Source organism: Anser anser (assembly GCF_964211835.1).
Source record: "Anser anser genome assembly, chromosome: 5".
Taxonomy (NCBI): Eukaryota; Metazoa; Chordata; class Aves; order Anseriformes; family Anatidae; genus Anser; species Anser anser.
The window spans coordinates 20,440,835-20,456,552 of record NC_139725.1 but is presented as its reverse complement, the minus strand read 5'-3'; the positions used below and the strand labels follow the sequence as shown (position 1 = coordinate 20,456,552).

At 47.1% G+C, this 15,718-nt stretch overlaps 1 protein-coding gene across 7 annotated transcripts in view; it reads left to right on the top strand.

The window, feature by feature from the left end:
- TSPAN4 (tetraspanin 4) overlaps positions 1 to 15,718 on the top strand; it is a 411,936-nt gene that overhangs the window by 181,576 nt on the left and 214,642 nt on the right. The window lies entirely within an intron of this gene.

The following is a 15,718-nucleotide window of genomic DNA, read 5'->3' as shown; positions in this document are numbered from 1 at the left end:
AAATCCTTTCAGTTGACAACAGTTTAGTTTTAAGAGTTTCTAGTGGTTAGTATCTCTAATCTTAAAATTAGTTCAGGTGTCTAGTTCTGGTTTGATGCTAATTATTAATTAAAGACAAATTCAATATTTCTGGATATTCTCTATAAAAAAACTATTGTTTGTTTTGTGGATTTTGGGGGATTTTGGCAAATTGCCTTGGCTTTGTGGTTTTCCTTAATACTAAAGATTAGATATGTAGTGATTTATTCGTGTCTGCAATCTGTAAGTCAAATATGCTACTACGTATTTGTTAAATGTGGGCTGGGGTTGGTGGTGTACAAGACGAACCGTATAGATAGTCATTGCTCTGAGCTAATCTTATCTTCTGAAGTGAAGCATTTCCGAGGAATTTCTAATTTTGACAACTGGGATCAAATGTCTGACTTCTGAGGGCTGACAATAATGCCAGGGGCTGAGCTGCTTTGTCCTGTTGATAGCAACTGCGCAGCTCAAAAACCACACCGAATGCCAGGGAACCACGCATCTTAGCTGCTCGGGTCCAGGGCGTGTGTGTTTAGGGTAAGGCGTTAGCTTTACAAGTCTATGGGACAGAAATGCTGCGGCTGCTCAGGGGTAAAAATAGTTCTGGGTTTTCAATGGCTGCATTCCACGGCTGGAGCCTGAAATCATGAATCAGGGTTCAGCTCTCGGGCTGCGCGAGACCGCCGGCAGGAGCTCCACGGCCGGACGCGGGAGGGGAGCAGCTAGCTGAGATGAGGCCGAGCCCAGCGCCGCTGATACTCTGGGAGGGACCCGTGCTGCTTGTACACTCTCAGCAAGGTATTGTACGCTCGTATTTTGATTTCCAGCAGGAGCTTAGTTGCTTGAGTGTGAATAATTAAAAATCTGCTGTACCGTGCAAAATTTCTCACTAAACCAAAGATGACTTTAGAAAAAGTGTCTCTTCTGTGCAAATTCAGCTTCACAGAGACTTGCAGCTTCGCACGTTACGAGCTTCCTGGGACCTGGGATGATGTATTTTGGTTGGAAGGGTTTGCTGCTCGTTCCCACCTGAATGCTGCTTTGTGCGAGGGTTTGTCCTTGATTTTTGGATGGCAGGTGGTTTTTTTTTTTTTTTGCTTCATTTCAAAAATTTTCTAGCCTAGAAATTCCACCTGGGAATTTAGATACATAAATAGTTAGGACTCTTCCAAAGTCTTCCTGAAAGAGTGCTTTTTAAAAATGGTATTTAATACATGGATGCTTAACTCAAAGCTCTCTCTAAAGCTTCAAGCTGAGTGAGTGTTGTGGCGTGGGATCTGTGTAGGTTTAAATCCCTTTCTGACAGAGTTCAGATGATCATTTAAAGTAGTTTAAAACCCACCACAATTTCATGAAAGAGAGCATTTTGTACTTAGAGTAAGGACTTCTTGTTCAAAGTGTTGTTAGGATCCTGCTAAAGCTTTTGTGACCAACAATACCTTTAAAGGTGTTTTTTTTTGCTTGCTTTTTTGGTCTCTGGCACATTTCAAATATGTATCCTTCAGGCCATCGCTAGCGGGACTTCGAGAACTTGATGTTTGTGCCTTTTTTGACATGCCCTGTGAGCTGAATAACTGTTTGATCCTCCTTCCAGAGGGAATTGCTCAGTTTCGAGTCTCTAGAAGTTACCCACGCCAGCCAGACGTGCAGGTGTCTGTCCCATCAGTGCCCAGAGCAGCACAGCTCCATGCCCGCTCACCTCCAGCCATGCACAGCATCACACTTCCTTCCCTGAACATTGCTGATATTCAGAGGAGGGGACACTGCTTTGTCATGCAGCCCCCATGCTGCGAGGCTCATCTCTACCATAAGCCAAGTGAATTTGGGAAATTTCACATGGAAAAACAACCCTGTAAAAAGTGAGAGTGTTGCTCCAAGATGAGGAGAAATGTTGGATGAATCAACGTAGTTCCATGCCATAAGCTGAGTGAGGTGTTAGATGCAGATAAAGGATGAATAGCAGAAATTGGGAACTGTAAAATCTATATGGTTTTACTTTACTTGAGACGTCTGAGTGTGTGAGGCACTGGGCTGGGTGCAGGACCTGGATTATATTTCAGCCTTGCTGACAAAACTTAGTCGTCTGACAGTCTGCTTTCTTTTCAGTTCCCAATCTGTGTAATGAGGATGTTTTTACAACAGAGACGTTGTGGGAATAAAATCTCCTTGTCATGAATGTACGTGCTAATAACGTTTTTACCCCTTGAGAGCTGCCAAAGTATCTGCTGGTGCACCACTCCTGGGAGGCACATCCCACTTCTGAAGCAGGAATTTTGTGTTCTTCTCACTAAAGTGATTTTACAGAAAGCAAATGTGGACTGCAGGCAGTTTAAAGGATGTTCCCAGAGTTGTATAAAGACGGAGGACAGGAATAGATACAGTAATCCTGCCTCCCCGTGTCCTATGTGCTGCCCTCGCTGCGTGCTCCCCTTTTGGGACGTTCAGTAAGAGTTAGAAATATGTTGCAGGACATTAGGCCGGTCATCAGCACAGTACAAAAATAGTTGAATGGGTATTTTAAAGAAGTGACATGGCAAAACTGGTGGTGTAATTTTACCAATAGCAGAGCTGCCTAAAATAACAAGAACATGAGAAAGTCCTTTCCAACTGCAGCACTTCAGATAATGCCATTTTTTCCTACAGTGAATGAAGCAATGAGAGGTATCTAAAGTATTCAGTCAGTGGTCCCAGATATGTGCTTTTTGTGTTAGGAATTAAAACACTGCGAGCTATCTGCCAGAGTTGTCAGCGGAGGTGAATGAAGATTCGGATGTTTGCCCAAGCTGTCCAAATTTAATTATCCTGTGAAACCTCATTAGAGATGAGCTGCACCTGTGATACTAGGAGGGAAGGAATATGAAGGTAGTTTAGACTGATTCATAACTCAATTTCAAAAATACTCTCTTAGAATCTGAAAGTTCTTGCTTCCCTACGTGGCTTGCTATGCACAGTGTTCAGTCCTGATCGGATTTTGTGAGGGCTGGGAGACGGAGAAGATGCACTTGATGGCTAAAATGATCTGGACAAATTGGAGATACAATGCAATACGTCTCACTTGAGAAATAATCAGCTGCACAGGTACAAATAGGCCTGCAGAAGATCTGGGGGTTATGGTGGATCAGAAGGTGAATTTAAGTCAGGGATGTTGAGTTGTTTGAAAAGGCAGAGCCATCTTGCAGCGCCTCAGCAGAGCGTTTCGCTCATGAGACCTGAGAAATGATCCATTCTTTGGCACCTATACAGCCTCAGCGGGATGTAGTGGAGCTTTCGGGAACTGCAGATGAAAGATGTGGATCAACAGGAGAAGGAAACACAAGTGCAGTGAGAATGATCAGGACCTAAATAACAAAATCTAACCGGGAAGACTGCGTGAGTTGGAGTTCTTCAGTAAAGACATTTAACGATACTTTACAAACTTGTAAGTGGCTGCTGGTAAAGAGGAAGGGAAGAGCTCGTTGTAGGCATGGGCTAAGGAGTTACAGACTTCAGTCACAGAACGAAATATCTGAGGTTGGTAATAGTTAAACTTCCCAGCATTAGTGTAGCACTAAAATAGATAGGGGAAACTTCAGCCTCCCCCATGGGCAGCCACTGAGAACAGATGAAGCCAATGTCAGTCGAGCCTGACTTAGATATAATAACCTGTACTGCCCTTGTCTGTGTGGTCGTCTCTCCCAGTTCTGCTATTCTGTAATTCTTTAATTGTGCATGATTATAGGTTTGAGTTGGAAACTGATGTCCTTAATCCTCTGCAAAAGGCAAGGTGCTCGGTGCTCCCTGGACAACCAGTTCTTGCAGCTAGGGCTGATGCAATTATCTAGCATTACCTGTTATTTAGGTGAGGCTGTGCATTGAATGTTGTGTTCAGCTTGGGGCCCCTCGCTACAAGAAGGACATCGAGTGTGTCCAAAAAGGGCAACGAAGCTGGTGAGGGGTCTGGAGAACAGGTCTTACGGGGAGCAGCTGCGGGAGCTGGGGTTGTTTAGCCTGGAGAAGAGGAGGCTCGGGGGAGACCTTGTTGTACTTTGCAATGACCTTAAAGGAGGTTGTAGCGAGGTGCAGTTCGAGCTCTTCTCCCAAGCACCAAGTGATAAGATGAGGGGAAATGGCCTCAAGGTGTGCCAGGGGAGGTTAAGGTTGGGAATTTCCTGAGCCACGTGTTGCTGGAGGCTGGGATTGTATTCCCTGGAGGCTGCTGCTATGTTTGTGCCCTGTTCTTACACCGTTGGTACTTGCAACTGATGTCTGCCAGAGGCCAAAGGCAGAGCCGGGCCCAAAATTTATTGGAGGAGGGTGTTCTCTTTCTGAAGTCTCCAGTGCATAGCCTGTGGAGGCTTCCACATGCCTGACAGTCAGCACGTTTAAAATAGCCTCCTGCCTGTCCGGATCGCAGAGGAGCCTTGAGCAGGCCTGCTTCTGTTCCCATCTGAGAAGCGTTGTGTCAGCGCTCCCACTTTAATCAGGGAGGTGCAGGGGAACAGCTGGGGTAGAGCGCAAAGAGGCAGCAAAAATGTGCTCGCAGGCCTCCGGCATTCTCGTGGCTCCGCTGGGAATTTCAGGGCACGTGCTTCCTACATTATGTCCAGCCAGAATGGTGCTGTGAAGTGTCAGGTCTTTGCCATCGAGGATAGCTTAGGAAACCCCATCATGAAAGACATCTGTATGCATCTCCTTTCCGAGTATGAAGCCTGGCACAGTCTGTAGGAGGAATTGTAAATAGCCAAGAGGTATGGGAGCAAGGTCAGATAAAAACTGCACTAATGCTATGCGTCAGTTTTTTTCTCTCACAAAATTGTCCTCTCTTTGGCAGGATGATATTATGAATGATCCTGAAATAATTCCTGTAGCTGACATGCTGCCATCCTGTTAGGATTATGTGTTAGGAGGATATAACTCTGTGGGATTGATTTGCCAGGAGGTGGCACACAGGCTCTCGATGCTTTTCTGCCGATAAGCTTTTCTCTGCCAACAGTAAACCACTGTGTTGACAAGAGCAGGCTACAAATTTTACCTGTGGGGCCAACAACTCACTGTGTTGTCAGAATAGGATTGAGGACATCGGCAGGGGCTGCCTGGTAAGAGACCGCGAGGCTGGGAAAGGCCATACCGTGAGCTGAGCACCTCTGGTTGGGTTCAACTGGTTACAGATGGCGGCCAACCTGCTGGAGCACACTGTGAGAAGGAACGTTCCTGGCAGGCAGCGAGCAGATAGATAACAAAACAGAAATTGGGCAGAATAATGTGCACATGGGAAGTCCTTAGACCAACAGTGCAAGCTGATGGGGAAGAGAGACTTCCAGCTCTGTTGCATGGTGCCCCGCTCTCAGTGAGCAGAGAGACTCTTTAGATTTGGGAGGTAGTGGTACCTAATTCTTCTGTTAGGCAGCTGAAAATGCATAAACAAGTCTGGAGCAAAGCTATATGAGGCAAGAGTCCTTTGTGGGTTGGCCACGTTGTAGGGCAGATGTACTACAATAATGGTTAGGAATCATTATTTTAGAAGCTGCCATTAAATACAAGCTGAAGAACTGTTTATTTGTGAAAGCCTCCTCAGAACTCTGTCCTTGTCTCTCTAGGTATTGTCTCGCTTCTCTGCCCTGCTTCTCTAACACCGAGCCTTTTAGGGCAAAGCAAAAGCATCCCTTAATCTAAAGACCCTGAACAAAGATTCCTCGAGTTAAAGTTGTGAAAACAAAACATCACTTTAACATTTCTTCAGCAGGTTTCACTGCAGATGATTCCCAAATCATTTTATCAGTGTTCTGAATACCGACTTCACTGAATTTTATCAGTATTCTGAAGCAGTAGCAGTGTCAGAGGGGGGCTGTATTTCATAGGCGTGACACAAAATGTTTGCATTGACCCAACTAATCCCTTGCTCTCTGCTGGCCATTGGCCAATACTGCATAGCTCAGGAGCCCCTCATTTTCTGGTTGGTTTCTCTCATCTTCTAGAAATAAATTCTAAATCTTGTTTAACGTAAGTGTGAATGTTCTCACGAGCCGTATAGAAGTCGGGCCCTACTAGGTCTCAGAAAGGAAGGTCCTTGTTTGTGATCAGGTGGTAAAAGGAGCCAGAACAGTTGCGCAAGAGGAAATTTATCCCTTGCAGAACTTGGAGCAGCCTTCAAGCTGATTTAAGTTGTGCTGTCTGAATTAGTACCTGCCATGGGCTCTCGTCACAGACTTGACACAACCCACGTGAAGAGCACATCCTCCTGTGGCCAGCCCGCCTCTCCCTGCCTCTCTCTGCACTGCCTAAGCCAGAACGGTGCAGGCTGCGACGGGATGTGCCTGATGCCAGCAAATCCCCAGCTTTGTTCTGATAGCAGCTTTGTGTACTCTGGAAAATGCAGTCAGATGAGGAGCTGAATAACTGTTGCTGTCATGTGCCCACCTTAAAGAAAATTCGCCCTAAGGTTATTAAAAATAAATAACATAAAGCATCTTTACTCAGTGCTTTTCACTCCCTTGATAGTTATTGTGGAAGCAATAAATGTGCCCTCAGGGTTTGCTATATATATTGGGTGTTGCATATAGCTTATAATGAATATTCTAGTGGCTATTCTATTGTAGTTATTTCTGAAGTCCCAACCAGAGTGGGAGATTTGTCTGCAGGATGTCGTCCTTGGTGCGCACTAATTCCTCCTGAACTTTTGATCTGCTTTGCTGAAACAGAATTTCCCTGAAGAATAATTTGCCTTCCTGAGATTGAACTAATCCACGTATGTGAGAGCCCAGAGCACAACTCAGCTGTAATAATAGTTATTATTGTGAAATACATATCACTGTTTTTTGTTTGTTTTCTTGTTTTTTTCCTTGAGCTTAATTCAATGATGTTTTGAATATAGCAAATTTCCACTCAGAATGAAAACAGCTTCTCTCAGTGATACATAAGGGAATTCTTGCTTATATTCTCTGTCTCGTTACTAGTATTTCTGCAAAGTTTATTTGGAATTGCTTGTGCCCTGAAGCAATTTTACTGATGCCTATACCAAAGCAAAAAATCATTGGTCAAACGAGAGGAAAAATACACGTTGGTACAGCGACATATCTGTGGTGTTATCACCTGCTTTATGGAGAAATGCCTTTTAGTTCATCTTGTACATCTGTATCCTTAGCAGCAGGTGCCACTGCCAGACAATTCATCAAAGTTCCCGTGACTGCCGAGACACGCTGAAGCTGCGCCTGTCGCGGGAGCACGCTGTGCTGACAAACAGGCTGCCAAGGCGGACTTCCCAGCTCCTCTGCCTTGAGGATTAAATGTAAAAGCCAAGAAAGCGTTCTCTCCCCGTGATGGAGAGCGAACGTGGGACACCTTGTCTCAGCAGGAGACGGGAGCACAAGTTCACCGAAGGGGCCATCTGGTAGCTGGGTTGGCATACACTTGCAGGAAGGTCGGGGGTGAGAAGCGAGCAGGGATTTTTCCAGCTGAAATGCCGGCTTAGTCACGCTGTCAGCAGAGGCTGGACAGTTGCATTCTTCTCATGGCAGGCGGCTTAAAAAGCAGCTCATGCTGGTTCGCAGATCATACCGAGCAACTGCACCGCTCTGCCCCACCGAGGGTTTGGCTTTTCCTGCCCATACCTGCTGATGCCTACTAACTGGCGAGCAGCAAGGTTTGCGGAGGTTTTACATCTGTCTGACACTTTGCCTCACGCTGACGAGACTGGCACAGAGACCAGGGGAAACCAAGAATTTGTAGATGTGTGGCTGCATCCGAAGTAGCCAGGTTTGGAAGGAGGGAGCCTGGAGCTGGAGCAAACAAACCCCAGGAGCAAGTGTGCTAGTGCTAAAAGCACAAACGGCTAAGGAGGCTGTTCTGGGGCACAAGAAGGTAGAGATGTTAGCAAAAGTAACCTACAGGAGAAGAAGGTGCAGAGCAAGCAGTATTAGAATGAACATCAAGAAATCACCGTCAATAGCATCATGGAGAGGAGCAGAACTGATCGCAGGGATGAGTGGAGGCATGCCCATGTGCACTGCCCTCGTGGTTAGAGGTACAGAGCCGGGGGGATCCTCACGCTGAGGCTGAAGCACGCTCGGGAGCTGGGAGGCTGCGTCCCTCCCTCACGTGCAGCCGGACACGTACGGGGATTGTGTCCTGGGAAGGACAGCCGAGCTGCCTTTTCCTTACCTCAGCGCTTTTACGTTCAAAGAGCAGCAGCAGTGAGACAATTGGAGAAGTTGAGCATGAGCAAAATGGGCTTCATGGCGGGATAGTGATGCTGGGCAGCTCCAGGAGTGACAAACTTAGAGGACTGCAGGACAAAAGTGACCGTGAAACGCTGAGCTCTCGCGAGTGTTTTAGGGCACCAAAAGCTAAGATCCAAAGCACAGGCATGTATTTAGAAATACAATTAAAAATGCAGGCCTGCAGCGTGATCACATTAGTAAACTATGCAACTATTAAATTAACCTTCATAGAAAATATGTAAGCGGTTCTGCCATGTGCCCTGTGCAAGGCCGTAGCTGAATTGCGAGTCAGCTTTAGTCTCAGGGCACCAGATTTAAATCCTACAGCCTAGCTCAATTGCTGTTCTTAGCCAAGCATTTCAGAGAAATGCTGCAGTGATGCCAGTGCAATGTTCTCTTCATTGTCCCTTGTATGATCTTGCCTGGTCCTATCTGAAATAGCAAAGTGTGGGTAATATCTATGGAAATTGTTCGGTTTATTGATTTTTACATGCCCTAAAGTGAAAGGGCCATCAGCACAATAACTCAGATTTATGAAACAAAGATTTGAATTCTAATTTGTTCAATATTTTAGAAAAGCGCTATTTTCATTTTCAAGGCCGACTTCTGACTTTGTTTGGAGCACAGCATCCCCCACGGAATTAACTTTTATTTCCTCATTTCTTTGTGATTTTAAGTAGTTTGAGGTGGTTTGATGCTTACGTGTTCATGTTTCAGAGAAAGTTTCCCAGGACCACAATCCCAAATTGTTGTTTTCCATCAAGTGCCACAAGCTCCTTCATTTGGCATTTATATACCCGCTGGTAGCACGTGAGCTTTAGAGCAGTTCACCTTTTCACGTCTCCTTTCTTTTCCAGCAAAGTTTTGGCTCCTGCTTCATGTCGTCAGCTATAACGAGTTAAGAATTTTTTAGATGATGTGTGTGTTACAAATTCTTCTGAATATTTTCATTGCGTTTCAGTTTTTTCCTACATCAGATTATATGGGAATGCTGACAGGCTGACAGAGCTTAAAGAGCTTTCATTTTCCTCTAAACGGAGTCGTATGGCCAAATAAAGTAGCGTAAACAATTTGAAATGCAGGAAGCAGAGTACGGCTCAGAGATGGAAATTCGGTTCTCTGGTAGAATTTAAATAAACAACACCACCACCAGCAAAGTCCTGTAATCTAGTTCACACGAGCGCAGCAGATGTTTGGCAGGATACAGCATGGTGGGTTTGCAGTCTCTGCTTATCACAGAACCAGGGCTGTATGTATCACTGCCGCATGCTTCTCTTTTCCCTTCATCCTAGGCAAACTAATCTTGTGGAGAAAAGGAAAGTGGGAGGAGGAAATGTATCATTCCAGCACAGGCTGGACACAGTTGCTCCGCTTGATGTTTGTTAGCGGAGGCTGGGCTGGGAGATGGCTGGTATCTTGCAGTCAGCCCATTGCAGATAGGAATTTCAATGTCTGGTCTGTCTTTTAGTGTAGATGTTTTCTTGTTTTGTTTTGAATGTATATGAATTATAAGACTATCTACTTCGACAGACTCAGACGCTGAAATGTTTGGGACTGCAGCGTCTCTCTTTGTGTGGCATATACAAGTGGCCTCTCCAGCTGTAACTTCTGTTTTGTCTTGAATGAAGACCAGGAGAAGGCGTGTGAGCACCAGAACCTGCCTCCAAAATGGAAAGTGTCCTTAAGATGCCTCTAAGTACCATGAGGTTTGGAAACATTTCCCTTTTCCCCTAAGTGAAGAAAATGCTCTTTCCTTAAAGTTTCAACCATGGGAGTAATACGTGGAGTGTTGATATTGATGGTTTGTCAGTTGTTATACAATAGTATATCCTTGTTAATCTCCTTGGACTACATGTTCTGTCCTTAGTACCTGAGCTGTAAGAGGAGGGAATTCACAGGACACATTTCAGTGGCTTCTGACAGAGAGAAGTTTCCCACTTGAGTCTGGACAAACTACAGAGAGTCTGTGGCCTGAGCAAACCCAGGAATGGTGAGATGCTGCGAGTATGGGGCAGACAAGCAGCAGAGCTTCCATTTGTACAGGAAGCTCAAATGGGCTCGTTTGCTGTGGCTGTTAAGGGCGGAGTGTCACAGAAGTTGTAGGTAGGTAGGGAAATCAGTGGAACAAAATTCAGTGCAAGATCTTGCAGGAGGGGAAAGCATTTATTCACAAAATCTCTGAATAAGTTGGTTTTGCCTGCTGATACTCATTTTGTCACAGATTTCATTTGTCCATGTAGTTGCAGCCACATTCCCCAGGCACCAGGAGGTGTACGGCCAAGTGCTGTGGCCAGGATCACGGGTGTGACACAGAGGACAAGACACCAGCTGCCAAGTCCCTTCCTGATGAGACAAGCTAGTTTCTGGGTAGATCTTTTATTCCCTTTAGGATCCATCAGTGGTCGCAGGGAGGTCCGCTGCAGCAGAGCCAGGCTTATGTCAGTGTCCATAAACTTTAGGCCGGGTTGCTGCTATCGCCTGCTTTCCTGGTAGGCTGAGGAGGACAGGAGTGGTGGCTGTGACATTGCTGCCATCCTGGTGTCACCTTCCTAAGGAATACAGGCCCTTCTGTTAACCCACTGTTCTTCTGTTTCTTCTCGTCTTGCATCTACACGTTTCTGTTCAAACTGTGTTTATGCCAATCCTCATATTTCCGTAACATCTCTCCGGGTGGAATTTTAAAACACACTTGTTGTTTTCCAAACTCTTTTTGTGTTAAAGTTAGTGGTAAAATTCTTCTAGACCTCGAGAAGAAAGAGTGAGTCATGTCAGTGTTCAGCGCTTTGGAAGATTAACTCCTGAGAAATTCAGATGTGTACCCCGTTGCCCAAAAGGTGGGGAAGGGGACACGGAGTTGAGATTTGGAACAAGCAGAATAGTTCTGTGTCTCTACTGTTGTTCTAGAAATGAAGCTTTTTGTATGAGCACAGAGGGACACCTAGGGTTTTGCATGAAAGTAAAAATAGGTTTTTATGGGGCTGTTTCCACATGTACCTGGTTTTAGGTCTTTGTCAAGTGAGAACAACTTTGCTTCCTCATGGTTAGCAGAAAAATTTAGATCTCCAGGAAAGTGAATGTTACCTTAGTGTGGCTGTGATCCTCTTCAGCTTTTGTACCCCATGGCTAACCGCAGGAGACCACCTTACGTACTTTTTGGAAGATCCAGAGAACAGCCACGGCAGAAGAGGTTTGCGGGTAGGACAGCAGTGCCGAGAAGCGCTCCTCACGCAGCTTGAGAAGGTGACAGTGCTTCCAAGAATCAGCTGGGTGAGACTTGCTCGTGCATACAGACAAGAGGCACTGATCTTGGGCATCGGGGACGTTTTCTGTACCGCCCTGCTCCTCCTCCCCACTTTGGTGTCTGTTGTGGTGCGTTAGAGTTATTAACACGGAGTTTATCAGCACTGTGTGGTTAGCTGTCTTCTGTGGAGAGTCCCCGGTGGCTGGGTTGCGTTGGTACTTTGGCTTCTGCACAGCATATGTGAGCTTCACGCGTCGGTGGCTTTTGTCGCAAGAGTGCTTGGTTATTGAAGCTGTCAAATGCGTCTACCTGCAGCGATTTGGATGCTTGATTAAAACTTGATTTGATTCCTCTATCTGAGCTGAATATTCAGCGAAGAGTCCAGAACACCCCAGCGGACTGAGATAAGGGGAAATGGGAAGGCAGAAGTGGGCAATGGGGGTAGGGGGAGAAAGCAGACATTGAAGTGTTCTGCAGCCACTTAAAGCTGCATTTAATTCAGTATCATTCCCAAGCTAAAAACGAGCTTTTGCAAACTTCTCTCTTTATGCTACGTGCTGTGGGCAGCTCTGAAGGCTACTGCCTTTTAAAGAGCTGCCAGTGGGGTGTGACAGAGGGGAGGACAGAGAGTGAGTTGTTTGTGCATGCAAAACCAGAGGTGACAAGGGCTTTGTAGCATAGCTACCTGGGAGAGGGTTAAATCAATACTTGAGCTTTGCGGTGGGGTGCTGCCCTGCACCTGTATGATTTGGGGGAACACCTGCACGATTCCCTTTTTTCCACAAGCTGAAGAAGAAGCCAGCGGTTCTGGAAAAAAGGAGTGAGAAGGAAACTAATAATGTTATGAGCGAAGGGACACAATACTGAAGGATCACACAGCTATATTTGAAGAAACCACTTCTGTGGCGTAGTGGAGAGCAACGAAGTCTTGTGGCACGGTTAGTAGTGAGCCTGGAGCGTTGCACTGCCAGCTCTGCAGGGATCCAGGGAGCGATCCTGGCTGCGCTTTGTCAGGTCTCTCACCGAGTCAGCCCTGGCTTGGCCTGCCTTCTTTCCACGGGCCGGAAAACCTCGCTCAGCAGTATCGGGGAGCCCTGATTCTCTTGGGAACTTAGCGCCGAGATGCATTTACAAAGAGGGTTGGATGCTTGGCGGGGCAGGGCGAGCGTGTCATCAGACCGCCCAGCATCTTGTGTCCCGAAGCTGCCAGCGCTGGGGAGCGCCTCGTCGAGCGCTGGTGGCGGGGACGAGCCAAAAGGCTCTTTTCTTCACTCCTGCTGTTCCCCTCCTGCATCCCCCTCCATGGCCATCGTGTGGCAAGGTTGGCAGATGGGCTGCCCCCGAGATGACACATGCTTACTCGCAGGGAAGAGAAGCTCTTGTTCCGAGACCCCGGTGAAAGCGCTGCTGCTGCTGGCAGGCAGGCAGCTCCGTCGCTTGGCAGCAGACCCCGGGGAGAAGATTACCTTGTCCTCGTTCTTAGTCCTGTTTGCCAGGTTCCCTTCTGATTACCAGGCTGGTAATGCTTGGGGGAGATAACCCTGGTTCAGTGAGCAGCAGTTTCGGCTGCCATCGAACAGAAAATACTTGGATGGAATTAAGAGAGCCATGTGCTAAGCTAATTTGGCACCGGGCTTGTGGGTGTGGTTCTTCGGTACAAGATTGCTGTTTGTCTTTCTGCAGAGAGGACTGAAATCTTCCATCAGCACCTCCCTCTGTCCCCTACAGACCTGTTCCCGATGTTCACTGTCCCCCTCCATGCTCTTTATCTCCAGACTAAGCTGCTGTCTCTTCTCTCTCTCCAGCAGGCGTCCCAGCAGAGGTGGCTTTGTCCCCTTTCCCCCAGCACCCTCCTCACCGTCTCTGCAGGCAGCTCCTGCTGCCCTGGGGCTGGCGGAGCTTCGTGGCTGCTTTGGGCAGCCCTGCCAGGCCAGTCCCTTCCAACCCCGAGCTGCCCTGCAAGAAATGCACACACCGTTGCTTCAACCCTTTGTGAAGGTTGGCTGGTTTCTCTGCTGCTTGAAAAGCAGCATCTACTTCTCCTATTTTCTGATTTTTATCTTCTCATTCTTCCCACCTTCCTAGCTGTTGCTTTGGCTGTATCTGAGCGTGACTCCTAGTCCCAGAGGGGATCAATGGGTGAGATCCAGGTCATGAATGACTCGTGCGTTCACAGGATTTGGCCTAAATAGCCTTCGGTGCAGATTACTGTCACGTCGCTCAGCATGCAAGGAAGTGTATTGCTGTGACCTGCGCATGTAGTAAGGTTTCATTACGCTGGAGAACCAAGATGCCTGTGGCCTTCACTCAGTAAAGGAGCCTCGCAGGATCTCAGATAAACCTACTTTACCATGCAGTAAAGCCCCATAGGTACTTCCAGGTGTTGCACACCAGCCAATATTGTTGTCTTCCTGGGACAGAGCAGCCATGATGTCTGTCCTCTAGCAAATACAAGAGGCAATGCACACATGTGGGTGTATCCTTCTAAAGCATTTGCACTCTGGACAGAGTATCTATGTGTAAAATCATGAGATGCGCTATTTGGTGCAAAGACCGTGGAGAATTTACTGTGATCCTAATGTGTTTGAGATTTACTAAGCAGTGAATGCAGAAGAAAATGTGTTATTGTTTATTGGCCGTTCTAAATGAGCTCCTGAAAGCAATTTTCTCCAGGGTTTTGATTTAAGATACCAGTTAGCTGGTTTGACATGAAGAAGTCACTCTTTCCTCAGCCTCTGCTGCAGGTGTAAAGCAGCAAGCAAAGGGATAAAGCCCAGGAGGACTGGGAAGTGGCTGTAGTGGCTGCGTGGCGTGGGACAGGCAGCAGTAGGACCACCAAGGAGAGGGGTTTACAGCTGCTAGCTGCACCTTCCCAGTGCTCAAACCTGGGTTGGAAATCTCTCTGTGCACTCCAAAGTCTTGCTGTTGCTGAACTTCAGGAAGGCATCGTGTTCCCAGATGCTTATTAAATGCACATGCCAAGAATATAAAGGGGATGAAATTGCTAATTGAGTGTGGCTGTATCAAAGCAGATCTTGGTTCTGCGCTTCGTAATGCTTTGTCAGCGTAGTAGTGGATTTCTGTTGTTGCTGCCGTGTTTCTCTGAAGCCATTTGGTGCTGAATAATTGTGGTTTCCTAGTGCCTGTCGCAGCAGAATCCTCAGGTGCACGAGCTCCAGAATTTTCACTCAAAAACGTCACGTAGGAGACAGTAACCCACGCTTGGAGCAAGGGTACTATGCCACTGAAATTGTCCTTGTTATCATAATTTGATTTGGCCAACGATTTTCTATTTTGGTGCAGGACCAAGTATGGAAAGCCAGCCGGATTCCTTCCTACCGGGCGTGCTTTCCTATGCGGCGAGACGAGCGCCCGCTGCGGGCGGCACTGGCTGGCACGTGCAGCGCGCTGTTCTGTCCCACTGCAGCAGCTCCGAGGTAGTTGAAACACTGTCCCCTTGCTTAGGGCCTGCCTCAAACATCCTTGCCCGGTGGGGCTACCGTGGAGAAACTGGGCCTTTTCACCTTTGTCAAAAACATTTGCTCTCTCTGAAGTAGCCTGCTGTCAGCTCTCCCATGCAGGCAGCGTTTGCTTGCTGTCACTGTTCAGCTGATGCAGGGTGACATCGTCCTGGCGGTTTGACAGTGACCTTAATGCATTTGTGCAGTTCCAGCTACAGGCTGCGTGGCCGGAGATGGAAATGCATGGGCTTAAGCAGCTTATAATGAAATACAGAGGCTTTCACTTCAGCTGCTTTGAAGCCACCGCAAATCAGTTGTTGGATTTGCTGTTTCTTTGGGGATGTGAGGTGAATTTAGTGGCTTCTAGCTGGTTGTAGTGAATCAGGTGTTCGCCTCGTGAAATGTCCCAGTATAATCAAGGTTTCTGGGAGATAGGCATAGTAGGTATGCCAGTGGCTATAGGAAACTGGATGGAGCTTGGTTTACCAACAGAGATGTTGATAAACCAGGATGGAGGCAGTTTAGCAGACACATCCTGGAGCAGGAGCTTCCCGTTGCGGTTGCTGGTTCTGGAGGAGCTGCCAGCAGATGACAGCGGGCTCTGGGGAGCTGAGATGGGTGCTGGGTCGGTGGTGAGCTGGCAGCTGGTCCCTCGTAGTGCTGCTGGGTAGGGGAGCTGCCTCGGCACAAAGTTACCTCTGCACTGTGAAAAGTGCAAGCCTGAGCTATCAGCTGGCTGCCTTTCCCATGAGCCGCACATAAGAACAGGTAGCAAGTTACTTAGGAGAAAGCAAACTAAT